This window comes from Pseudophryne corroboree, chromosome 4 (assembly GCF_028390025.1).
Source record: "Pseudophryne corroboree isolate aPseCor3 chromosome 4, aPseCor3.hap2, whole genome shotgun sequence".
Taxonomy (NCBI): Eukaryota; Metazoa; Chordata; class Amphibia; order Anura; family Myobatrachidae; genus Pseudophryne; species Pseudophryne corroboree.
In genome coordinates this window covers 23,210,997-23,236,914 of record NC_086447.1, presented here as the reverse complement: position 1 = coordinate 23,236,914, position 25,918 = coordinate 23,210,997, and the positions used below count along the sequence as shown (strand labels likewise).

At 39.6% G+C, this 25,918-nt stretch overlaps 13 non-coding genes across 13 annotated transcripts; 10 read left to right on the top strand and 3 right to left on the bottom strand.

Annotated features, from left to right (window-relative positions):
• Positions 1-6,285: 6,285 nt before the first annotated feature.
• Positions 6,286-6,359, bottom strand: TRNAN-GUU (transfer RNA asparagine (anticodon GUU)). The gene has a single exon. It is a non-coding gene; the product is annotated as a tRNA-Asn (tRNA).
• Positions 6,360-9,788: 3,429 nt separating this feature from the next.
• TRNAN-GUU (transfer RNA asparagine (anticodon GUU)) lies at positions 9,789-9,862 on the bottom strand. Its single transcript has one exon. It is a non-coding gene; the product is annotated as a tRNA-Asn (tRNA).
• Positions 9,863-10,048: 186 nt separating this feature from the next.
• On the top strand, positions 10,049-10,120 carry TRNAM-CAU (transfer RNA methionine (anticodon CAU)). Its single transcript has one exon. It is a non-coding gene; the product is annotated as a tRNA-Met (tRNA).
• A 1,096-nt stretch (positions 10,121-11,216) lies between these two features.
• Positions 11,217-11,288, top strand: TRNAM-CAU (transfer RNA methionine (anticodon CAU)). Its single transcript has one exon. It is a non-coding gene; the product is annotated as a tRNA-Met (tRNA).
• Positions 11,289-12,124: 836 nt separating this feature from the next.
• On the bottom strand, positions 12,125-12,198 carry TRNAN-GUU (transfer RNA asparagine (anticodon GUU)). Its single transcript has one exon. It is a non-coding gene; the product is annotated as a tRNA-Asn (tRNA).
• Positions 12,199-13,551: 1,353 nt separating this feature from the next.
• TRNAM-CAU (transfer RNA methionine (anticodon CAU)) lies at positions 13,552-13,623 on the top strand. Its single transcript has one exon. It is a non-coding gene; the product is annotated as a tRNA-Met (tRNA).
• Positions 13,624-14,718: 1,095 nt separating this feature from the next.
• On the top strand, positions 14,719-14,790 carry TRNAM-CAU (transfer RNA methionine (anticodon CAU)). Its single transcript has one exon. It is a non-coding gene; the product is annotated as a tRNA-Met (tRNA).
• A 1,089-nt stretch (positions 14,791-15,879) lies between these two features.
• On the top strand, positions 15,880-15,951 carry TRNAM-CAU (transfer RNA methionine (anticodon CAU)). The gene has a single exon. It is a non-coding gene; the product is annotated as a tRNA-Met (tRNA).
• Positions 15,952-17,046: 1,095 nt separating this feature from the next.
• TRNAM-CAU (transfer RNA methionine (anticodon CAU)) lies at positions 17,047-17,118 on the top strand. The gene has a single exon. It is a non-coding gene; the product is annotated as a tRNA-Met (tRNA).
• Positions 17,119-20,547: 3,429 nt separating this feature from the next.
• On the top strand, positions 20,548-20,619 carry TRNAM-CAU (transfer RNA methionine (anticodon CAU)). The gene has a single exon. It is a non-coding gene; the product is annotated as a tRNA-Met (tRNA).
• A 1,095-nt stretch (positions 20,620-21,714) lies between these two features.
• On the top strand, positions 21,715-21,786 carry TRNAM-CAU (transfer RNA methionine (anticodon CAU)). The gene has a single exon. It is a non-coding gene; the product is annotated as a tRNA-Met (tRNA).
• Positions 21,787-22,875: 1,089 nt separating this feature from the next.
• TRNAM-CAU (transfer RNA methionine (anticodon CAU)) lies at positions 22,876-22,947 on the top strand. The gene has a single exon. It is a non-coding gene; the product is annotated as a tRNA-Met (tRNA).
• Positions 22,948-24,036: 1,089 nt separating this feature from the next.
• TRNAM-CAU (transfer RNA methionine (anticodon CAU)) lies at positions 24,037-24,108 on the top strand. The gene has a single exon. It is a non-coding gene; the product is annotated as a tRNA-Met (tRNA).
• Positions 24,109-25,918: the final 1,810 nt, after the last annotated feature.

The following is a 25,918-nucleotide window of genomic DNA, read 5'->3' as shown; positions in this document are numbered from 1 at the left end:
GGCTGATTTCCGGCCCTGCGGCCTAGGCCTCCTCCGGATCCCCGGCCTCGATTTCGGCGCCCTCGGCCGCGGAAAAACCGGAGCTAGAGCGACGGGAAGATTACATCCGCAAACACCCTAAGAAGGCTGGGGGGTGGAAGCTGCCTCTCCTCTCCCAGTTTGGCTGCGGCCCGGAGCCCTAACACCCAGAGAAGAGGAGAAAAATAAAAGGTACCTCTGGGGAAGGGGAAGAGACACTGCGGCCATTTTGTGAGAAGGGAAACTGATCTCCATGCTTGGAAGGGCTGCTCTCATCTCTGCTGCCCAGTGATCTATTTATGCACACAGGAACTTTTTTCATACATTCTGATATCTCCTTCTACTACTCTCCTAATAACTATGCTAATACCTACCTGAGATTGGAGACAAAGCCAGCTATTTATATTGCACGGCCCTCCCAATATAACATCAGGAACTGCACATAGATCAGATCTGCCTACATTGCTGTGCTGCATCAGCCTCCCACAGTGTACTACGTACCATCATCCTACTTTATTCCTCTGACATATTGACTGGACGATTGATTCCCGCCACTGATTATACGTGGCCTGGCTGCGCCCGTCATCTAGCTACAACCCTATACTATAGCCTTACTCTGGGAAGAGTGTGACTGCTCCCGCTCAACATGGTGGGGGGCGGCCGGAGTGCGGCCGCGGCCAAACTTGAAAAATTTACCAGACAACCCAACCCTAGGGCTGCACCGGCTCCTTCTCGTGAAGCCTCTCCAATACATTCGACCTCCCCTCCTGAGACAGCGGTTAATTCCCCGGAAGCAGTGGGGGCGCCGTCTATTCAACAAGTGCTGGAGGCTATAGCCGGCAGTGAACAACGTCTCTCCGATAAGATGGAAAAGGTGCAGTGTGATCTCTCCTTGCTCCGCCAAGATGTACAACGTATCCGAGAGCGAGTGGGTGAGGCGGAGACACGGGTCTCCAACCTGGAAGATTTATGTGGCCCCCTTAAGCAGTCCGTATCCACGGTGACCCAGCAGGTCTCCTCACTTCAAACCAAGCTCTTAGACATGGAGGGACGGCTGCGTAGGAACAACGTCAGATTCGTAGGCCTGCCTGAAAAAGAAGAGGGTTCGCAGCCGGAGGAATTCCTTGAATCCTGGCTTAAAGAAATGTATGGCGCTGAGTCCTTTACGGCCCAGTTTACGGTGGAGCGAGCACATAGGATACCATCTCGGCCTTTACCCCCAGGAGCCCCTCCTCGCACCTTCATCGCTAAATTCCTGCACTATAAGGACCGTGACTCGGTTCTCCGCTTAGGTCGCACGAAGGGCCCACTGGTCCGCAATGGAGTCAAGGTGTCGGCCTTCCCGGACTTTGCCGCAGATGTCCAGAAGGATCGTGCCCAGTTTATGCCCATCAAAAGACGACTGCGAGACCTTAACATTTCATATTCCATGCTGTTTCCCTCAAGGCTCCGAGTCGTGGCGGATGGGGAGACCAAGTTTTTCAACTCCCCTAGAGAGGCGGCCCAGTGGCTGGACAGATTTGCACCGGGTGCTCGGCAACTGGCTCCGGACTGATCTCCTATGAAAGCAGCCCGGGACCTGGTCTGCCGGAGGCTTGATCATGGTTCGGGGAGCCCCCCCTCTTTGCATTGGTGGCTCAAGACTTGCACGGCCAAGCGGCATTGGTCAGAGAAGGTTGGAGGTTCAGCTAAGAATCTAGCCTTCCTAGCGCTTGGTAGTTAGCTTGATTGTTCGGGATATAAGTATGCCGAAGTTCGGGGTGGTATACGGGGTGGGAAAGGTTAATTGGGAAGCTGCTAGTTGCGCCTCCCTTTGCTGTTTTTGGGGTTTTATTTTTTTCTTTAGTTTGTTATTTTTCTTATTCAAGTATTTACTGAGGCAAGGATGTTTTATATTCAGATGCTATGGCTTACAATGCAGGGCTCATATACGTCATGTTTTGTGGGTGTTGATAATGCTTATACTCAAAATGTATTCTGGGAGAGGTCCATCCGGAAGGTGTTTAGAGCATATAGGGGGTCATGATTAATCTGAAAATTCTGGCATGGAATGTTCGAGGTCTGAATAACAACATCAAACGTTCTTTGATACTTAATATGATTAAGAAATATGACCCGGATATTGCATGCCTCAGTGAGACCCACTTGGAGGGACATAGGTTACTGTCCTTACGACGGGCCTGGGTGGGCTGGGCATATCATGCCTCCCACTCCTCCTTTTCTAGAGGTGTCTCCGTTCTGATTAAAAAGACAGTGCAGTTCGAGTTGATATCGATTAAAACTGACCCGTATGGAAGATATGTATTTATAGAGTGTAAGCTGAACTCCCAGCCATATTACATCTTAGCAGTGTATGTCCCCCCTCCGTTCTCATATAATGTGCTGCAACAAGCTGCGTCCTTCATAGCTCCCTCCCCTAATACCCCAGTGATTTGCTTGGGGGATTTTAATAACGTCCTGGATATGTCTATGGACCGATGGCACTCCCCACAGGCTGCGCTGGTGGGAGGTGGTCCTACCAAGTTTGCGGATTTTTTGAATAGTTTGCAATGGGTAGATGTGTGGCGACTTCGTCATCCCGCGGCTCGTCAGTTCTCCTGCTTCTCCAGCACTCGTGGCTCCTTCTCCAGAATTGACCTGATGCTGGTGTCCCCCACCCTCGTCCCTAGGATAATTGACGTTCACTACGAGGCTCGAGGGGTTTCCGACCACTCCCCTCTGATGATGACTCTTGCTGTGGAAAGTCAGAGGGGGCACTCCTATTGGAAATTGCACCCCTCTTGGCTGACCCAGCTGGGGAACTGCGGTGACTTGGAGACTCAATGGGAGGGGTACTTTGGCGACAATGTAGGGTCTGCCCCGGGTACAGTAGTTTGGGACTCGTTTAAGGCGTTCTTGAGAGGATCATATATTGGACGAATAGCGGCTCATAAAATGGCCTCTAGGGAGAGAGAACAGGCCCTTGAAAAAGATGCTAGGGACCTAGAGTCCCAATATCTATCTGACAGCGCCCCCGCGACAAAGACAAGATGGCTGATGGCTCAGTCAGTTTGGTTGGCCCACCTGTCTGATAGAAACTCTCGCTCCCTTCTTTTTAAAGCTACTAATATATATATGCAGGCTGATAGAACGGGAGGCCTCCTGGCCCGTCTTATACATTACGATCGTCCTGGGACCACAATCACCCAAATGTCCGGAGCGGATGGCTCTCTTGTCGACACCACACCGGACATTGCGCTGTTATTCCGTTCTTACTTCTCTGAGGTTTATAATTCACAGTTGCAGCGCTCTGCTTCAGATCTGTCATGCTACATGGGGGGTGTTCCGCTGCCCGCGCTCTCCTCTGAGGCCCGAGAGCTGCTGGAGGCACCTTTGACGTTGGAGGAGGTGACTGCGGCCATTGGTATGTCCCCTAATGGCAAGGCTCCGGGATGTGACGGAATCCCCTCCGAGGTATACAAGAATCATATTGATTTTTTTGGCCCCAAGCTGCATGCCCTGTACTTAGATATATTTGCCAGTAACGATCTCCCCCCCTCCATGTCAGAGGCAATTATAATAGTGATTCCAAAACCCGGTAAAGACCCTAAATCTCTGGACTCCTATAGACCGATTTCCCTGATTCCCACCGATGCCAAGATCCTGGCAAAGATATTGGCAATACGGCTCAACTCAGTGATAACCTCCCTAATTCATCCGGACCAGACCGGCTTCATGCCAGGAAAGTCCACGTCTATCAATTTACGTAGACTATATACCATTTTACAGCTCCCGCATGGATCCCCCTCTGACTCGGCTGTGGTCTCGTTGGACGCGGCCAAGGCCTTTGACAGCATTGAGTGGGCTTATTTATGGGAGGTGTTGGCTCGTATGGGATTTGGACCCAATTATATAAAATGGATTAAACTATTGTATCAACATCCGACTGCCAGGATCTTGGTGAACGGTTATGTGTCCCCATCTTTTCAATTGACCCGAGGCACTAGGCAGGGTTGCCCCCTGTCCCCTACGCTGTTTGCCTTGGCCATCGAGCCCCTGGCATGCTTGATTAGATCGCACCCGGATATTGTGGGAATATGTACAGGTTCACGTGAGGATAGGATAGCTCTATATGCCGATGACATGTTGATGTTTTTGCAGGATTACACCAGGTCAATGCCCAGCCTGCTGAGTGTGATAGAAGGCTTTGGAGATCATTCGGGCCTTAGAATTAACTGGCCTAAATCATACATTATGCCAGTTATAGGCCCCCCTCCTACTGTTTCCAGAATCCCCCTGCCTTTGAGTTGGACGGTACAATTTAAGTACCTTGGAATCCAAATAACTAATGACCCTTCTGATTTTGTCCCCCTGAATCTAGATCCGACCACTCAGTGGGTCATGGGCAAATCTAAGACTTGGTGTAAGCTTCCACTAACGGTCTCTGGCAGGGTTAATCTCATTAAAATGATTATACTCCCCAAGCTCCTGTATATTGTTCTCCAATCCCCGGTGTATATCTATCCAATATTCTTTAGAAAATTGAATAGCGTTCTGTCCTCACTGATCTGGGCTAATAAAAGACCTAGGATACAGCTAAATACCCTTACCAGACAGAGATCTGACGGCGGCCTGGCTCTACCTAACTTTCAGATATATTACTTCGCTGCTCAGCTGACTCATATCACTATATGGGCACAAAACTCGGGGACTGACTCTTTGCATTGTGAGTTTATCCGTTGTTACTTTCCCTACCTCTCTCCTATGCAGGTGTTACTAAGTGGGAGCATAGCTAGATTTCTTCCCCCTATCATTTTTCAGGCCCTAAAGATTTGGCGGGCCCTGAGAGACCTTTTGAGATATGACGACCTAGACCCGGATACCCCCTTGTGGTACTCTGACTGGCTCCCTGAACTGCATGCACTTGAGGGGCGGGAGGTGTGGGCCCCTAGATCGGTGATATCTGTCTCTCAACTTTATCTAGATAATACATTAAAATCCTTTCAACAACTGAGGGATGAGTTTGACCTACCCAATTCCTACTTCTTCAGATACCTCCAGCTTCGGCATGCCCTCCAGACCCAATTTGCTGAATCACCTCCGCGAATCCTCCCATTTCCCATCAAGACATTTGTGACCACTTTGGGTCAGGCTAAGATGGTCTCACTTGCGTATGGATATCTTCTTACCAAGCTCCATACGGACCCTTTGACACGTCTCCGTGGAAGGTGGGAGGAGGATTTGGGTCTAATAAATGAGGAGGACTGGGCCCTCGCTTTAGAATACCCTGCTAAGGTTACCAAGTCCCTTAGATATCAGCAGATTCAATTCTTCATCTTACACAGAACATATATGACTCCAGCTAGGCTGGCTACGTTCGGGACGGGCAGATCTAATCTCTGTCCTAAGTGTGGGGGGGCGGTGGGAACATTCTGGCATCTGGTGTGGGATTGCCCGAGGTTGAGGGTGTTCTGGTCGGGGGTCGGGTCAATTCTGGAGAGTACGGGAGTGCCTGGCGGACTGCTTACCCCACAATTCTGTATCTTGGGAATGGGGTGCCTTGCTCCTGGGTCAGTTTCAAGGGGTCTCTATGCTCTAAATGTATGTGCCTTGGCTAAGGTTTGCATTGCAAGAATGTGGATGGCCCCCAAAGGACCGTTAATATCTGCACTTAAGGCCTTAATTAATGACACTATAATTAAGGAAAGATATGTTTACATGAAGCAAAGTGCATCAGCTAAGTTTGAAAGAGTTTGGTCTCCATGGCTAGATTCCCCCCACTCTCGTCTTGTTCCCCAAATATAGTAGACACTGAAGTGCAAGCTTGTCAATAACCTAATGCGCCTGATGTGTACTGAGATGATGACGGCTGGGCCCTGCGAGCCCTCTTACTTACTTATGTGTATGACTAGTGGAGCCCTGAATCTAACTCTCCTTCTTAAATTGCCTCCCTTGCCCTTTCTTTAGTTGTTTGTTATTTTCTTATAGTTTAGGTTGCGGGTTTAAATATAAAAATTAATGAAGACTAATATAGATGGTTGCGGACTTCGTAGATCATGAGAGTCTGAACATTGGGAAATCCTAGTATACATCTTTATTGAAAATATTCTGATATCCTATTGATGTAGGATATGTGTAAAACATGGCTTTGATTCAACATGAATGGATGTAATGTTTGAGATATGATTATGATATGCAATGTCTGTACCTTAAATCTCCAGACTATTGAATAAAAATTACTTTATTAAAAAAAAAAAGATCACCAAAATTTGATCACACGGTCAGTTACGTCCCTGGGTGGGATTGAACCACCAACCTTTCGGTTAACAGCCGAATGCGCTAACCGATTGCGCCACAGAGACAGCTTGCAAAAGCATGTACTGACAAAGGCTAAAAAGCATTCATCTAGAAAGTTTCCTAGAAAAAGGTTAAAAAGGCAATAATCTGGAGAGTTTTGCAAGATTTTTCTTCCATTGACCAACGAAGAAACACATTGGTACTTTCACATGATGAGTGAGTACTTCAGGATCTCCTACACTTACATGAGCAGCAGAGTGGCGCAGCGGAAGCGTGCTGGGCCCTTAACCCAGAGGTCGATGGATCGAAACCATCCTCTGCTATGTGCACTTATTTTTTTGTTAATTAAATTCTTCCAAAACTGGGATTGATATTTTGACTCTTTTATTTTTACTTAAAGTACAATAACTTTTAACATTTTAATTTGTTTTAATAGTATATTGACAGCATTGTTTTCTTTCAGAAATCCACTTAATTTTCTTTACCCTATTACTGAAATGGTAATTGACAAAAACAAGCTACATTGTCACCAGAAGAGCAATGCAAAATGTACAATTGATATTTCAAAATCATCTTTCCAGCTTGAATTTCAATGATGCATTGGGGCAACGATTTTGTAAGAAACATCTTCACCCTTAAAGAAAGATTTTCTTAACTTCTTACCTGTGTGCTGATTAGATATCACCTGGTTTTCACATTAAACAGATTCCCACTTGAGAAAGCAGCAAGGATGCAGTGAGGTTTAATTTTCCTGGTGTCAACCTGTATTATTTCAGTGGACATTGTAATAAGGATGCATCTTGCTGCCTTTCCAATGAAGCAAGTTTTAATCAGTAATAGGTGAAAAACCATTCCTACAAAGGTGTTAATCAGAGACTTGGCTTTGTGGACACTTTTCAGAGAGCAAATGTGTTAGCATAAAAATAAAGCCATAAAATGGAGAGCTGATTAATCACTCAATTGGATTTCTCTGCCTGCATAATTTTTTTTCTCTGCAACCCCATGCTAAATTGTGCTTCCTGTTTTTTATAAAATGACTTAATCAAATCTGACTCTGATTGCATCAGAGAAGGCCAGGTACCCTACACTATAAGAGGTGGTTTGAAATTTTGACTTGTCTACTTAAAGATCACCAAAATTTGATCACACGGTCAATAACATCCCTGGGTAGATTTGAACCACCAACCTTTAGGTTAACAGCCGAACGCGCTTATCGATTGCGCCACAGAGACAGCTTGCAAAAGCATGTACTGACAAAGGCTAAAAAGCATTCATCTAGAAAGTTTCCTAGAAAAAGGTTAAAAAGGCAATAATCTGGAGAGTTTTGCAAGATTTTTCTTCCATTGACCAACGAAGAAACACAGTGGTACTTTCACATGATGAGTGAGTACTTCAGGATCTCTGATACTAACACGAGTAGCAGAGTGGCGCAGCGGAAGCATGCTGGGCCCATAACCCAGAGGTCAATGAATCGAAACCATCCTCTGCTATGTGCACTTATTTTTTTGTTAATTAAATTCTTCCAAAACTGGGATTGATATTTTGACTCTTTTATTTTTACTTAAAGTACAATAACTTTTAACATTTTAATTTGTTTTAATAGTATATTGACAGCATTGTTTTCTTTCAGAAATCCACTTAATTTTCTTTACCCTATTACTGAAATGGTAATTGACAAAAACAAGCTACATTGTCACCAGAAGAGCAATGCAAAATGTACAATTGATATTTCAAAATCATCTTTCCAGCTTGAATTTCAATGATGCATTGGGGCAACGATTTTGTGAGAAACATCTTCACACTTAAAGAAAGATTTTCTTAACTTCTTACCTGTGTGCTGATTAGATATCACCTGGTTTTCACATTAAACAGATTCCCACTTGAGAAAGCAGCAAGGATGCAGTGAGGTTTATGTTTCCTGGTGTCAACCTGTATTATTTCAGTGGACATTGTAATGAGGACGCATCTTGCTGCCTTTCCAATGAAGCAAGTTTTAATCAGTAATAGGTGAAAAACCATTCCTACAAAGGTGTTAATCAGAGACTTGGCTTTGTGGACACTTTTCAGAGAGCAAATGTGTTAGCATAAAAATAAAGCCATAAAATGGAGAGCTGATTAATCACTCAATTGGATTTCTCTGCCTGCATAATTTTTTTTCTCTGCATCCCCATGCTAAATTGTGCTTCCTGGTTTTTATAAAATGACTTAATCAAATCTGACTCTGATTGCATCAGAGAAGGCCAGGTACCCTACACTATAAGAGGTGGTTTGAAATTTTGACTTGTCTACTTAAAGATCACCAAAATTTGATCACACGGTCAATAACATCCCTGGGTAGGATTGAACCACCAACCTTTAGGTTAACAGCCGAATGCGCTTACCGATTGCGCCACAGAGACAGCTTGCAAAAGCATGTACTGACAAAGGCTAAAAAGCATTCATCTAGAAAGTTTCCTAGAAAAAGGTTAAAAAGGCAATAATCTGGAGAGTTTTGCAAGATTTCTCTTCCATTGACCAACGAAGAAACACAGTGGTACTTTCACATGATGAGTGAGTACTTCAGGATCTCTGACACTAACACGAGTAGCAGAGTGGCGCAGTGGAAGCGTGCTGGGCCCATAACCCAGAGGTCAATGGATCGAAACCATCCTCTGCTATGTGCACTTATTTTTTTGTTAATTAAATTCTTCCAAAACTGGGATTGATATTTTGACTCTTTTATTTTTACTTAAAGTACAATAACTTTTAACATTTTAATTTGTTTTAATAGTATATTGACAGCATTGTTTTCTTTCAGAAATCCACTTAATTTTCTTTACCCTATTACTGAAATGGTAATTGACAAAAACAAGCTACATTGTCACCAGAAGAGCAATGCAAAATGTACAATTGATATTTCAAAATCATCTTTCCAGCTTGAATTTCAATGATGCATTGGGGCAACGATTTTGTGAGAAACATCTTCACACTTAAAGAAAGATTTTCTTAACTTCTTACCTGTGTGCTGATTAGATATCACCTGGTTTTCACATTAAACAGATTCCCACTTGAGAAAGCAGCAAGGATGCAGTGAGGTTTATGTTTCCTGGTGTCAACCTGTATTATTTCAGTGGACATTGTAATGAGGACGCATCTTGCTGCCTTTCCAAATGAAGCAAGTTTTAATCAGTAATAGGTGAAAAACCATTCCTACAAAGGTGTTAATCAGAGACTTGGCTTTGTGGACACTTTTCAGAGAGCAAATGTGTTAGCATAAAAATAAAGCCATAAAATGGAGAGCTGATTAATCACTCAATTGGATTTCTCTGCCTGCATAATTGTTTTTTCTCTGCAACCCCATGCTAAATTGTGCTTCCTGTTTTTTATAAAATGACTTAATCAAATCTGACTCTGATTGCATCAGAGAAGGCCAGGTACCCTACACTATAAGAGGTGGTTTGAAATTTTGACTTGTCTACTTAAAGATCACCAAAATTTGATCACACGGTCAGTTACGTCCCTGGGTGGGATTGAACCACCAACCTTTCGGTTAACAGCCGAATGCACTAACCGATTGCGCCACAGAGACAGCTTGCAAAAGCATGTACTGACAAAGGCTAAAAAGCATTCATCTAGAAAGTTTCCTAGAAAAAGGTTAAAAAGGCAATAATCTGGAGAGTTTTGCAAGATTTTTCTTCCATTGACCAACGTAGAAACACATTGGTACTTTCACATGATGAGTGAGTACTTCTGGATCTCTTACACTTACATGAGCAGCAGAGTGGCGCAGCGGAAGCGTGCTGGGCCCATAACCCAGAGGTCGATGGATCGAAACCATCCTCTGCTATGTGCACTTAATTTTTTGTTAATTAAATTCTTCCAAAACTGGGATTGATATTTTGATTCTTTTATTTTTACTTAAAGTACAATAACTTTTAACATTTTAATTTGTTTTAATAGTATATTGACAGCATTGTTTTCTTTCAAAAATCCACTTAATTTTCTTTACCCTATTACTGAAATGGTAATTGACAAAAACAAGCTACATTGTCACCAGAAGAGCAATGCAAAATGTACAATTGACATTTCAAAATCATCTTTCCAGCTTGAATTTCAATGATGCATTGTGGCAACGATTTTGTGAGAAACATCTTCACCCTTAAATAAAGATTTTCTTAACTTCTTACCTGTGTGCTGATTAGATATCACCTGGTTTTCACATTAAACAGATTCCCACTTGAGAAAGCAGCAAGGATGCAGTGAGGTTTATGTTTCCTGGTGTCAACCTGTATTATTTCAGTGGACATTGTAATGAGGATGCATCTTGCTGCCTTTCCAATGAAGCAAGTTTTAATCAGTAATAGGTGAAAAACCATTCCTACAAAGGTGTTAATCAGAGACTTGGCTTTGTGGACACTTTTCAGAGAGCAAATGTGTTAGCATAAAAATAAAGCCATAAAATGGAGAGCTGATTAATCACTCAATTGGATTTCTCTGCCTGCATAATTGTTTTTTCTCTGCAACCCCATGCTAAATTGTGCTTCCTGTTTTTTATAAAATGACTTAATCAAATCTGACTCTGATTGCATCAGAGAAGGCCAGGTACCCTACACTATAAGAGGTGGTTTGAAATTTTGACTTGTCTACTTAAAGATCACCAAAAGTTGATCACACGGTCAGTTACGTCCCTGGGTGGGATTGAACCACGAACCTTTCGGTTAACAGCCAAATGCGCTAACCGATTGCGCCACAGAGACAGCTTGCAAAAGCATTTACTGACAAAGGCTAAAAAGCATTCATCTAGAAAGTTTCCTAGAAAAAGGTTAAAAAGGCAATAATCTGGAGAGTTTTGCAAGATTTTTCTTCCATTGACCAACGAAGAAACACATTGGTACTTTCACATGATGAGTGAGTACTTCAGGATCTCTGACACTAACATGAGCAGCAGAGTGGCGCAGCGGAAGCGTGCTGGGCCCATAACCCAGAGGTCGATGGATCGAAACCATCCTCTGCTATGTGCACTTAATTTTTTGTTAATTAAATTCTTCCAAAACTGGGATTGATATTTTGACTCTTTTATTTTTACTTAAAGTACAATAACTTTTAACATTTTAATTTGTTTAAATAGTATATTGACAGCATTGTTTTCTTTCAGAAATCCACTTAATTTTCTTTACCCTATTACTGAAATGGTAATTGACAAAAACAAGCTACATTGTCACCAGAAGAGCAATGCAAAATGTACAATTGATATTTCAAAATCATCTTTCCAGCTTGAATTTCAATGATGCATTGGGGCAACGATTTTGTGAGAAACATCTTCACCCTTAAATAAAGATTTTCTTAACTTCTTACCTGTGTGCTGAATAGATATCACCTGGTTTTCACATTAAACAGATTCCCACTTGAGAAAGCAGCAAGGATGCAGTGAGGTTTATGTTTCCTGGTGTCAACCTGTATTATTTCAGTGGACTTTGTAATGAGGATGCATCTTGCTGCCTTTCAAATGAAGCAAGTTTTAATCAGTAATAGGTGAAAAACCATTCCTACAAAGGTGTTAATCAGAGACTTGGCTTTGTGGACACTTTTCAGAGAGCAAATGTGTTAGCATAAAAATAAAGCCATAAAATGGAGAGCTGATTAATCACTCAATTGGATTTCTCTGCCTGCATAATTTTTTTTCTCTGCAACCCCATGCTAAATTGTGCTTCCTGTTTTTTTATAAAATGACTTAATCAAATCTGACTCTGATTGCATCAGAGAAGGCCAGGTACCCTACACTATAAGAGGTGGTTTGAAATTTTGACTTGTCTTCTTAAAGATCACCAAAAGTTGATCACACGGTCAGTTACGTCCCTGGGTGGGATTGAACCACCAACCTTTCGGTTAACAGCCAAACATGCTAACCGATTGCACCACAGAGACAGCTTGCAAAAGCATGTACTGACAAAGGCTAAAAAGCATTCATCTAGAAAGTTTCCTAGAAAAAGGTTAAAAAGGTAATAATCTGGAGAGTTTTGCAAGATTTTTCTTCCATTGACCAAAGAAGAAACACATTGGTACTTTCACATGATGAGTGAGTACTTCAGGATCTCTTACACTTACATGAGCAGCAGAGTGGCGCAGCGGAAGCGTGCTGGGCCCATAACCCAGGGGTTGATGGATCGAAACCATCCTCTGCTATGTGCACTTAATTTTTTGTTAATTAAATTCTTCCAAAACTGGGATTGATATTTTGACTCTTTTATTTTTACTTAAAGTACAATAACTTTTAACATTTTAATTTGTTTTAATAGTATATTGACAGCATTGTTTTCTTTCAGAAATCCACTTAATTTTCTTTACCCTATTACTGAAATGGTAATTGACAAAAACAAGCTACATTGTCACCAGAAGAGCAATGCAAAATGTACAATTGATATTTCAAAATCATCTTTCCAGCTTGAATTTCAATGATGCATTGGGGCAACGATTTTGTGAGAAACATCTTCACCCTTAAAGAAAGATTTTCTTAACTTCTTACCTGTGTGCTGATTAGATATCACCTGATTTTCACATTAAACAGATTCCCACTTGAGAAAGCAGCAAGGATGCAGTGAGGTTTATGTTTCCTGGTGTCAACCTGTATTATTTCAGTGGACATTGTAATGAGGATGCATCTTGCTGCCTTTCCAATGAAGCAAGTTTTAATCAGTAATAGGTGAAAAACCATTCCTACAAAGGTGTTAATCAGAGACTTGGCTTTGTGGACACTTTTCAGAGAGCAAATGTGTTAGCATAAAAATAAAGCCATAAAATGGAGAGCTGATTAATCACTCAATTGGATTTCTCTGCCTGCATAATTTTTTTTCTCTGCAACCCCATTCTAAATTGTGCTTCCTGTTTTTTATAAAATGACTTAATCAAATCTGACTCTGATTGCATCAGAGAAGGCCAGGTACCCTACACTACAAGAGGTGGTTTGAAATTATGACTTGTCTACTTAAAGATCACCAAAATTTGATCACACAGTCAATAACATTCCTGGGTGGGATTGAACCACCAACCTTTCGGTTAACAGCCTAATGCGCTAACTGATTGCGCCACAAAGACAGCTTGCAAAAGCATGTACTGACAAAGGCTAAAAAGCATTCATCTAGAAAGTTTCCTAGAAAAAGGTTAAAAAGGCAATAATCTGGAGAGTTTTGCAAGATTTTTCTTCCATTGACCAACGAAGAAACACATTGGTACTTTCACATGATGACTGAGTACTTCAGGATCTCTTACACTAACATGAGCAGCAGAGTGGCGCAGCGGAAGCGTGCTGGGCCCATAACCCAGAGGTCGATGGATCGAAACCATCCTCTGCTATGTGCACTTATTTTTTTGTTAATTAAATTCATCCAAAACTGGGATTGATATTTGGACTCTTTTATTTTTACTTAAAGTACAATAACTTTTAACATTTTAATTTGTTTTAATAGTATATTGACAGCATTGTTTTCTTTCAGAAATCCACTTAATTTTCTTTACCCTATTACTGAAATGGTAATTGACAAAAACAAGCTACATTGTCACCAGAAGAGCAATGCAAAATGTACAATTGATATTTCAAAATCATCTTTCCAGCTTGAATTTCAATGATGCATTGGGGCAATGATTTTGTGAGAAACATCTTCACCCTTAAATAAAGATTTTCTTAACTTCTTACCTGTGTGCTGATTAGATATCACCTGGTTTTCACATTAAACAGATTCCCACTTGAGAAAGCAGCAAGGATGCAGTGAGGTTTATGTTTCCTGGTGTCAACCTGTATTATTTCAGTGGACATTGTAATGAGGATGCATCTTGCTGCCTTTCCAATGAAGCAAGTTTTAATCAGTAATAGGTGAAAAACCATTCCTACAAAGGTGTTAATCAGAGACTTGGCTTTGTGGACACTTTTCAGAGAGCAAATGTGTTAGCATAAAAATAAAGCCATAAAATGGAGAGCTGATTAATCACTCAATTGGATTTCTCTGCCTGCATAATTTTTTTTCTCTGCAACCCCATTCTAAATTGTGCTTCCTGTTTTTTATAAAATGACTTAATCAAATCTGACTCTGATTGCATCAGAGAAGGCCAGGTACCCTACACTACAAGAGGTGGTTTGAAATTATGACTTGTCTACTTAAAGATCACCAAAATTTGATCACACAGTCAATAACATTCCTGGGTGGGATTGAACCACCAACCTTTCGGTTAACAGCCTAATGCGCTAACTGATTGCGCCACAGAGACAGCTTGCAAAAGCATGTACTGACAAAGGCTAAAAAGTATTCATCTAGAAAGTTTCCTAGAAAAAGGTTAAAAAGGCAATAATCTGGAGAGTTTTGCAAGATTTTTCTTCCATTGACCAACGAAGAAACACATTGGTACTTTCACATGATAACTGAGTACTTCAGGATCTCTGACACTAACATGAGCAGCAGAGTGGCGCAGCGGAAGCGTGCTGGGCCCATAACCCAGAGGTCGATGGATCGAAACCATCCTCTGCTATGTGCACTTATTTTTTTGTTAATTAAATTCATCCAAAACTGGGATTGATATTTGGACTCTTTTATTTTTACTTAAAGTACAATAACTTTTAACATTTTAATTTGTTTTAATAGTATATTGACAGCATTGTTTTCTTTCAGAAATCCACTTAATTTTCTTTACCCTATTACTGAAATGGTAATTGACAAAAACAAGCTACATTGTCACCAGAAGAGCAATGCAAAATGTACAATTGATATTTCAAAATCATCTTTCCAGCTTGAATTTCAATGATGCATTGGGGCAACGATTTTGTGAGAAACATCTTCACCCTTAAAGAAAGATTTTCTTAACTTCTTACCTGTGTGCTGATTAGATATCACCTGGTTTTCACATTAAACAGATTCCCACTTGAGAAAGCAGCAAGGATGCAGTGAGGTTTATGTTTCCTGGTGTCAACCTGTATTATTTCAGTGGACATTGTAATGAGGATGCATCTTGCTGCCTTTCCAATGAAGCAAGTTTTAATCAGTAATAGGTGAAAAACTATTCCTAGAAAGGTGTTAATCAGAGACTTGGCTTTGTGGACACTTTTCAAAGAGCAAATGTGTTAGCATAAAAATAAAGCCATAAAATGGAGAGCTGATTAATCACTCAATTGGATTTCTCTGCCTGCATATTTTTTTTTCTCTGCAACCCCATGCTAAATTGTGCTTCCTGTTTTTTATAAAATGACTTAATCAAATCTGACTCTGATTGCATCAGAGAAGGCCAGGTACCCTACACTATAAGAGGTGGTTTGAAATTTTGACTTGTCTACTTAAAGATCACTAAAATTTGATCACACGGTCAGTTACGTCCCTGGGTGGGATTGAACCACCAACCTTTCGGTTAACAGCCTAATGCGCTAACTGATTGCGCCACAGAGACAGCTTGCAAAAGCATGTACTGACAAAGGCTAAAAAGCATTCATCTAGAAAGTTTCCTAGAAAAAGGTTAAAAAGGCAATAATCTGGAGAGTTTTGCAAGATTTTTCTTCCATTGACCAACGAAGAAACACATTGGTACTTTCACATGATGACTGAGTACTTCAGGATCTCTTACACGAGCAGCAGAGTGGCGCAGCGGAAGCGTGCTGGGCCCATAACCCAGAGGTCGATGGATCGAAACCATCCTCTGCTATGTGCACTTATTTTTTTGTTAATTAAATTCATCCAAAACTGGGATTGATATTTGGACTCTTTTATTTTTACTTAAAGTACAATAACTTTTAACATTTTAATTTGTTTTAATAGTATATTGACAGCATTGTTTTCTTTCAGAAATCCACTTAATTTTCTTTACCCTATTACTGAAATGGTAATTGACAAAAACAAGCTACATTGTCACCAGAAGAGCAATGCAAAATGTACAATTGATATTTCAAAATCATCTTTCCAGCTTGAATTTCAATGATGCATTGGGGCAACGATTTTGTGAGAAACATCTTCACCCTTAAAGAAAGATTTTCTTAACTTCTTACCTGTGTGCTGATTAGATATCACCTGGTTTTCACATTAAACAGATTCCCACTTGAGAAAGCAGCAAGGATGCAGTGAGGTTTATGTTTCCTGGTGTCAACCTGTATTATTTCAGTGGACATTGTAATGAGGATGCATCTTGCTGCCTTTCCAATGAAGCAAGTTTTAATCAGTAATAGGTGAAAAACTATTCCTAGAAAGGTGTTAATCAGAGACTTGGCTTTGTGGACACTTTTCAAAGAGCAAATGTGTTAGCATAAAAATAAAGCCATAAAATGGAGAGCTGATTAATCACTCAATTGGATTTCTCTGCCTGCATATTTTTTTTTCTCTGCAACCCCATGCTAAATTGTGCTTCCTGTTTTTTATAAAATGACTTAATCAAATCTGACTCTGATTGCATCAGAGAAGGCCAGGTACCCTACACTATAAGAGGTGGTTTGAAATTTTGACTTGTCTACTTAAAGATCACTAAAATTTGATCACACGGTCAGTTACGTCCCTGGGTGGGATTGAACCACCAACCTTTCGGTTAACAGCCTAATGCGCTAACTGATTGCGCCACAAAGACAGCTTGCAAAAGCATGTACTGACAAAGGCTAAAAAGCATTCATCTAGAAAGTTTCCTAGAAAAAGGTTAAAAAGGCAATAATCTGGAGAGTTTTGCAAGATTTTTCTTCCATTGACCAACGAAGAAACACATTGGTACTTTCACATGATGACTGAGTACTTCAGGATCTCTTACACTAACATGAGCAGCAGAGTGGCGCAGCGGAAGCGTGCTGGGCCCATAACCCAGAGGTCGATGGATCGAAACCATCCTCTGCTATGTGCACTTATTTTTTTGTTAATTAAATTCATCCAAAACTGGGATTGATATTTGGACTCTTTTATTTTTACTTAAAGTACAATAACTTTTAACATTTTAATTTGTTTTAATAGTATATTGACAGCATTGTTTTCTTTCAGAAATCCACTTAATTTTCTTTACCCTATTACTGAAATGGTAATTGACAAAAACAAGCTACATTGTCACCAGAAGAGCAATGCAAAATGTACAATTGATATTTCAAAATCATCTTTCCAGCTTGAATTTCAATGATGCATTGGGGCAACGATTTTGTGAGAAACATCTTCACCCTTAAAGAAAGATTTTCTTAACTTCTTACCTGTGTGCTGATTAGATATCACCTGGTTTTCACTTTAAACAGAATCCCACTTGAGAAAGCAGCAAGGATGCAGTGAGGTTTATGTTTCCTGGTGTCAACCTGTATTATTTCAGTGGACATTGTAATGAGGATGCATCTTGCTGCCTTTCCAATGAAGCAAGTTTTAATCAGTAATAGGTGAAAAACCATTCCTACAAAGGTGTTAATCAGAGACTTGGCTTTGTGGACACTTTTCAGAGAGCAAATGTGATAGCATAAAAATAAAGCCATAAAATGGAGAGCTGATTAATCACTCAATTGGATTTCTCTGCCTGCATAATTTTTTTTCTCTGCAACCCCATGCTAAATTGTGCTTCCTGTTTTTTATAAAATGACTTAATCAAATCTGACTCTGATTGCATCAGAGAAGGCCAGGTACCCTACACTATAAGAGGTGGTTTGAAATTTTGACTTGTCTACTTAAAGATCACCAAAATTTGATCACACGGACAATAACATGCCTGGGTGGGATTGAACCACCAACCTTTAGGTTAACAGCCGAATGCGCTTACCGATTGCGCCACAGAGACAGCTTGCAAAAGCATGTACTGACATAGGCTAAAAAGCATTCATCTAGAAAGTTTCCTAGAAAAAGGTTAAAAGGGCAATAATCTGGAGAGTTTTGCAAGATTTTTCTTCCATTGACCAACGAAGAAACACATTGGTACTTTCACATGATGAGTGAGTACTTCAGGATCTCTTACACTTACATGAGCAGCAGAGTGGTGCAGCAGAAGCGTGCTGGGCCCATAACCCAGAGGTCGATGGATCGAAACCATCCTCTGCTATGTGCACTTATTTTTTTGTTAATTAAATTCTTCCAAAACTGGGATTGATATTTTGACTCTTTTATTTTTACTTAAAGTACAATAACTTTTAACATTTTAATTTGTTTTAATAGTATATTGACAGCATTGTTTTCTTTCAGAAATCCACTTAATTTTCTTTACCCTATTACTGAAATGGTAATTGACAAAAACAAGCTACATTGTCACCAGAAGAGCAATGCAAAATGTACAACTGATATTTCAAAATCATCTTTCCAGCTTGAATTTCAATGATGCATTGGGGCAACGATTTTGTGAGAAACATCTTCACCCTTAAAGAAAGATTTTCTTAACTTCTTACCTGTGTGCTGATTAGATATCACCTGGTTTTCACATTAAACAGATTCCCACTTGAGAAAGCAGCAAGGATGCAGTGAGGTTTATGTTTCCTGGTGTCAACCTGTATTATTTCAGTGGACATTGTAATGAGGATGCATCTTGCTGCCTTTCCAATGAAGCAAGTTTTAATCAGTAATAGGTGAAAAACCATTCCTAGAAAGGTGTTAATCAGAGACTTGGCTTTGTGGACACTTTTCAAAGAGCAAATGTGTTAGCATAAAAATAAAGCCATAAAATGGAGGGCTGATTAATCACTCAATTGGATTTCTCTGCCTGCATAATTTTTTTCTCTGCAACCCCATGCTAAATTGTGCTTCCTGTTTTTTATAAAATGACTTAATCAAATCTGACTATGATTGCATCAGAGAAGGCCAGGTACCCTACACTATAAGAGGTGGTTTGAAATTTTGACTTGTCTACTTAAAGATCACCAAAATTTGATCACACGGTCAGTTACGTCCCTGGGTGGGATTGAACAACCAACCTTTCGGTTAACAGCCTAATGCGCTAACTGATTGCGCCACAGAGACAGCTTGCAAAAGCATGTACTGACAAAGGCTAAAAAGCATTCATCTAGAAAGTTTCCTAGAAAAAGGTTAAAAAGGCAATAATCTGGAGAGTTTTGCAAGATTTTTCTTCCATTGACCAACGAAGAAACACATTGGTACTTTCACATGATGACTGAGTACTTCAGGATCTCTTACACTAACATGAGCAGCAGAGTGGCGCAGCGGAAACGTGCTGGGCCCATAACCCAGAGGTCGATGGATCGAAACCATCCTCTGCTATGTGCACTTATTTTTTTGTTAATTAAATTCTTCCAAAACTGGGATTGATATTTTGACTCTTTTATTTTTACTTAAAGTACAATAACTTTTAACATTTTAATATGTTTTAATAGTATATTGACAGCATTGTTTTCTTTCAGAAATCCACTTAATTTTCTTTACCCTATTACTGAAATGGTAATTGACAAAAACAAGCTACATTGTCACCAGAAGAGCAATGCAAAATGTACAATTGATATTTCAAAATCATCTTTCCAGCTTGAATTTCAATGATGCATTGGGGCAATGATTTTGTGAGAAACATCTTCACCCTTACATAAAGATTTTCTTAACTTCTTACCTGTGTGCTGATTAGATATCACCTGGTTTTCACATTAAACAGATTCCCACTTGAGAAAGCAGCAAGGATGCAGTGAGGTTTATGTTTCCTGGTGTCAACCTGTATTATTTCAGTGGACATTGTAATGAGGATGCATCTTGCTGCCTTTCCAATGAAGCAAGTTTTAATCAGTAATAGGTGAAAAACCATTCCTACAAAGGTGTTAACCAGAGACTTGGCTTTGTGGACACTTTTCAGAGAGCAAATGTGTTAGCATAAAAATAAAGCCATAAAATGGAGAGCTGATTAATCACTCAATTGGATTTCTCTGCCTGCATAATTTTTTTTCTCTGCAACCCCATTCTAAATTGTGCTTCCTGTTTTTTATAAAATGACTTAATCAAATCTGACTCTGATTGCATCAGAGAAGGCCAGGTACCCTACACTATAAGAGGTGGTTTGAAATTTTGACTTGTCTACTTAAAGATCACCAAAATTTGATCACACTGTCAATAACATTCCTGGGTGGGATTGAACCACCAACTCTTTAGGTTAACAGAGGAATGCGCTTACCGATTGCGCCACAGAGACAGCTTGCAAAAGCATGTACTGACAAAGGCTAAAAAGCATTCATCTAGAAAGTTTCCTAGAAAAAGGTTAAAAAGGCAATAATCTGGAGAGTTTTGCAAGGTTTTTCTTCCATTGACCAACGAAGAAACACATTGGTACTTTCACATGATGAGTGAGTACTTCAGGATCTCTGACACTAACATGAGCAGCAGAGTGGCGCAGCGGAAGCGTGCTGGGCCCATAACCCAGAGGTCGATGGATCGAAACCATCCTCTGCTATGTGCACTTATTTTTTTGTTAATTAAATTCTTCCAAAACTGGGATTGATATTTTGACTCTTTTATTTTTACTTAAAGTACAATAACTTTTAACATTTTAATTTGTTTTAATAGTATATTGACAGCATTGTTTTCTTTCAGAAATCCACTTAATTTTCTTTACCCTATTACTGAAATGGTAATTGACAAAAACAAGCTACATTGTCACCAGAAGAGCAATGCAAAATGTACAATTGATATTTCAAAATCATCTTTCCAGCTTGAATTTCAATGATGCATTGGGGCAACGATTTTGTGAGAAACATCTTCACCCTTAAAGAAAGATTTTCTTAACTTCTTACCTGTGTGCTGATTAGATATCACCTGATTTTCACATTAAACAGATTCCCACTTGAGAAAGCAGCAAGGATGCAGTGAGGTTTATGTTTCCTGGTGTCAACCTGTATTATTTCAGTGGACATTGTAATGAGGATGCATCTTGCTGCCTTTCCAATGAAGCAAGTTTTAATCAGTAATAGGTGAAAAACCATTCCTACAAAGGTGTTAATCAGAGACTTGGCTTTGTGGACACTTTTCAGAGAGCAAATGTGTTAGCATAAAAATAAAGCCATAAAATGGAGAGCTGATTAATCACTCAATTGGATTTCTCTGCCTGCATAATTTTTTTTCTCTGCAACCCCATTCTAAATTGTGCTTCCTGTTTTTTATAAAATGACTTAATCAAATCTGACTCTGATTGCATCAGAGAAGGCCAGGTACCCTACACTACAAGAGGTGGTTTGAAATTATGACTTGTCTACTTAAAGATCACCAAAATTTGATCACACAGTCAATAACATTCCTGGGTGGGATTGAACCACCAACCTTTCGGTTAACAGCCTAATGCACTAACTGATTGCGCCACAAAGACAGCTTGCAAAAGCATGTACTGACAAAGGCTAAAAAGCATTCATCTAGAAAGTTTCCTAGAAAAAGGTTAAAAAGGCAATAATCTGGAGAGTTTTGCAAGATTTTTCTTCCATTGACCAACGAAGAAACACATTGGTACTTTCACATGATGACTGAGTACTTCAGGATCTCTTACACTAACATGAGCAGCAGAGTGGCGCAGCGGAAGCGTGCTGGGCCCATAACCCAGAGGTCGATGGATCGAAACCATCCTCTGCTATGTGCACTTATTTTTTTGTTAATTAAATTCATCCAAAACTGGGATTGATATTTGGACTCTTTTATTTTTACTTAAAGTACAATAACTTTTAACATTTTAATTTGTTTTAATAGTATATTGACAGCATTGTTTTCTTTCAGAAATCCACTTAATTTTCTTTACCCTATTACTGAAATGGTAATTGACAAAAACAAGCTACATTGTCACCAGAAGAGCAATGCAAAATGTACAATTGATATTTCAAAATCATCTTTCCAGCTTGAATTTCAATGATGCATTGGGGCAATGATTTTGTGAGAAACATCTTCACCCTTAAATAAAGATTTTCTTAACTTCTTACCTGTGTGCTGATTAGATATCACCTGGTTTTCACATTAAACAGATTCCCACTTGAGAAAGCAGCAAGGATGCAGTGAGGTTTATGTTTCCTGGTGTCAACCTGTATTATTTCAGTGGACATTGTAATGAGGATGCATCTTGCTGCCTTTCCAATGAAGCAAGTTTTAATCAGTAATAGGTGAAAAACCATTCCTACAAAGGTGTTAATCAGAGACTTGGCTTTGTGGACACTTTTCAGAGAGCAAATGTGTTAGCATAAAAATAAAGCCATAAAATGGAGAGCTGATTAATCACTCAATTGGATTTCTCTGCCTGCATAATTTTTTTTCTCTGCAACCCCATTCTAAATTGTGCTTCCTGTTTTTTATAAAATGACTTAATCAAATCTGACTGCATCAGAGAAGGCCAGGTACCCTACACTACAAGAGGTGGTTTGAAATTATGACTTGTCTACTTAAAGATCACCAAAATTTGATCACACAGTCAATAACATTCCTGGGTGGGATTGAACCACCAACCTTTCGGTTAACAGCCTAATGCGCTAACTGATTGCGCCACAGAGACAGCTTGCAAAAGCATGTACTGACAAAGGCTAAAAAGTATTCATCTAGAAAGTTTCCTAGAAAAAGGTTAAAAAGGCAATAATCTGGAGAGTTTTGCAAGATTTTTCTTCCATTGACCAACGAAGAAACACATTGGTACTTTCACATGATAACTGAGTACTTCAGGATCTCTTACACTAACATGAGCAGCAGAGTGGCGCAGCGGAAGCGTGCTGGGCCCATAACCCAGAGGTCGATGGATCGAAACCATCCTCTGCTATGTGCACTTATTTTTTTGTTAATTAAATTCATCCAAAACTGGGATTGATATTTGGACTCTTTTATTTTTACTTAAAGTACAATAACTTTTAACATTTTAATTTGTTTTAATAGTATATTGACAGCATTGTTTTCTTTCAGAAATCCACTTAATTTTCTTTACCCTATTACTGAAATGGTAATTGACAAAAACAAGCTACATTGTCACCAGAAGAGCAATGCAAAATGTACAATTGATATTTCAAAATCATCTTTCCAGCTTGAATTTCAATGATGCATTGGGGCAACGATTTTGTGAGAAACATCTTCACCCTTAAAGAAAGATTTTCTTAACTTCTTACCTGTGTGCTGATTAGATATCACCTGGTTTTCACATTAAACAGATTCCCACTTGAGAAAGCAGCAAGGATGCAGTGAGGTTTATGTTTCCTGGTGTCAACCTGTATTATTTCAGTGGACATTGTAATGAGGATGCATCTTGCTGCCTTTCCAATGAAGCAAGTTTTAATCAGTAATAGGTGAAAAACTATTCCTAGAAAGGTGTTAATCAGAGACTTGGCTTTGTGGACACTTTTCAAAGAGCAAATGTGTTAGCATAAAAATAAAGCCATAAAATGGAGAGCTGATTAATCACTCAATTGGATTTCTCTGCCTGCATATTTTTTTTTCTCTGCAACCCCATGCTAAATTGTGCTTCCTGTTTTTTATAAAATGACTTAATCAAATCTGACTCTGATTGCATCAGAGAAGGCCAGGTACCCTACACTATAAGAGGTGGTTTGAAATTTTGACTTGTCTACTTAAAGATCACTAAAATTTGATCACACGGTCAGTTACGTCCCTGGGTGGGATTGAACCACCAACCTTTCGGTTAACAGCCTAATGCGCTAACTGATTGCGCCACAGAGACAGCTTGCAAAAGCATGTACTGACAAAGGCTAAAAAGCATTCATCTAGAAAGTTTCCTAGAAAAAGGTTAAAAAGGCAATAATCTGGAGAGTTTTGCAAGATTTTTCTTCCATTGACCAACGAAGAAACACATTGGTACTTTCACATGATGACTGAGTACTTCAGGATCTCTTACACGAGCAGCAGAGTGGCGCAGCGGAAGCGTGCTGGGCCCATAACCCAGAGGTCGATGGATCGAAACCATCCTCTGCTATGTGCACTTATTTTTTTGTTAATTAAATTCATCCAAAACTGGGATTGATATTTGGACTCTTTTATTTTTACTTAAAGTACAATAACTTTTAACATTTTAATTTGTTTTAATAGTATATTGACAGCATTGTTTTCTTTCAGAAATCCACTTAATTTTCTTTACCCTATTACTGAAATGGTAATTGACAAAAACAAGCTACATTGTCACCAGAAGAGCAATGCAAAATGTACAATTGATATTTCAAAATCATCTTTCCAGCTTGAATTTCAATGATGCATTGGGGCAACGATTTTGTGAGAAACATCTTCACCCTTAAAGAAAGATTTTCTTAACTTCTTACCTGTGTGCTGATTAGATATCACCTGGTTTTCACTTTAAACAGAATCCCACTTGAGAAAGCAGCAAGGATGCAGTGAGGTTTATGTTTCCTGGTGTCAACCTGTATTATTTCAGTGGACATTGTAATGAGGATGCATCTTGCTGCCTTTCCAATGAAGCAAGTTTTAATCAGTAATAGGTGAAAAACCATTCCTACAAAGGTGTTAATCAGAGACTTGGCTTTGTGGACACTTTTCAGAGAGCAAATGTGATAGCATAAAAATAAAGCCATAAAATGGAGAGCTGATTAATCACTCAATTGGATTTCTCTGCCTGCATAATTTTTTTTCTCTGCAACCCCATGCTAAATTGTGCTTCCTGTTTTTTATAAAATGACTTAATCAAATCTGACTCTGATTGCATCAGAGAAGGCCAGGTACCCTACACTATAAGAGGTGGTTTGAAATTTTGACTTGTCTACTTAAAGATCACCAAAATTTGATCACACGGACAATAACATGCCTGGGTGGGATTGAACCACCAACCTTTAGGTTAACAGCCGAATGCGCTTACCGATTGCGCCACAGAGACAGCTTGCAAAAGCATGTACTGACATAGGCTAAAAAGCATTCATCTAGAAAGTTTCCTAGAAAAAGGTTAAAAGGGCAATAATCTGGAGAGTTTTGCAAGATTTTTCTTCCATTGACCAACGAAGAAACACATTGGTACTTTCACATGATGAGTGAGTACTTCAGGATCTCTTACACTTACATGAGCAGCAGAGTGGTGCAGCAGAAGCGTGCTGGGCCCATAACCCAGAGGTCGATGGATCGAAACCATCCTCTGCTATGTGCACTTATTTTTTTGTTAATTAAATTCTTCCAAAACTGGGATTGATATTTTGACTCTTTTATTTTTACTTAAAGTACAATAACTTTTAACATTTTAATTTGTTTTAATAGTATATTGACAGCATTGTTTTCTTTCAGAAATCCACTTAATTTTCTTTACCCTATTACTGAAATGGTAATTGACAAAAACAAGCTACATTGTCACCAGAAGAGCAATGCAAAATGTACAATTGATATTTCAAAATCATCTTTCCAGCTTGAATTTCAATGATGCATTGGGGCAACGATTTTGTGAGAAACATCTTCACCCTTAAAGAAAGATTTTCTTAACTTCTTACCTGTGTGCTGATTAGATATCACCTGGTTTTCACATTAAACAGATTCCCACTTGAGAAAGCAGCAAGGATGCAGTGAGGTTTATGTTTCCTGGTGTCAACCTGTATTATTTCAGTGGACATTGTAATGAGGATGCATCTTGCTGCCTTTCCAATGAAGCAAGTTTTAATCAGTAATAGGTGAAAAACCATTCCTAGAAAGGTGTTAATCAGAGACTTGGCTTTGTGGACACTTTTCAAAGAGCAAATGTGTTAGCATAAAAATAAAGCCATAAAATGGAGGGCTGATTAATCACTCAATTGGAT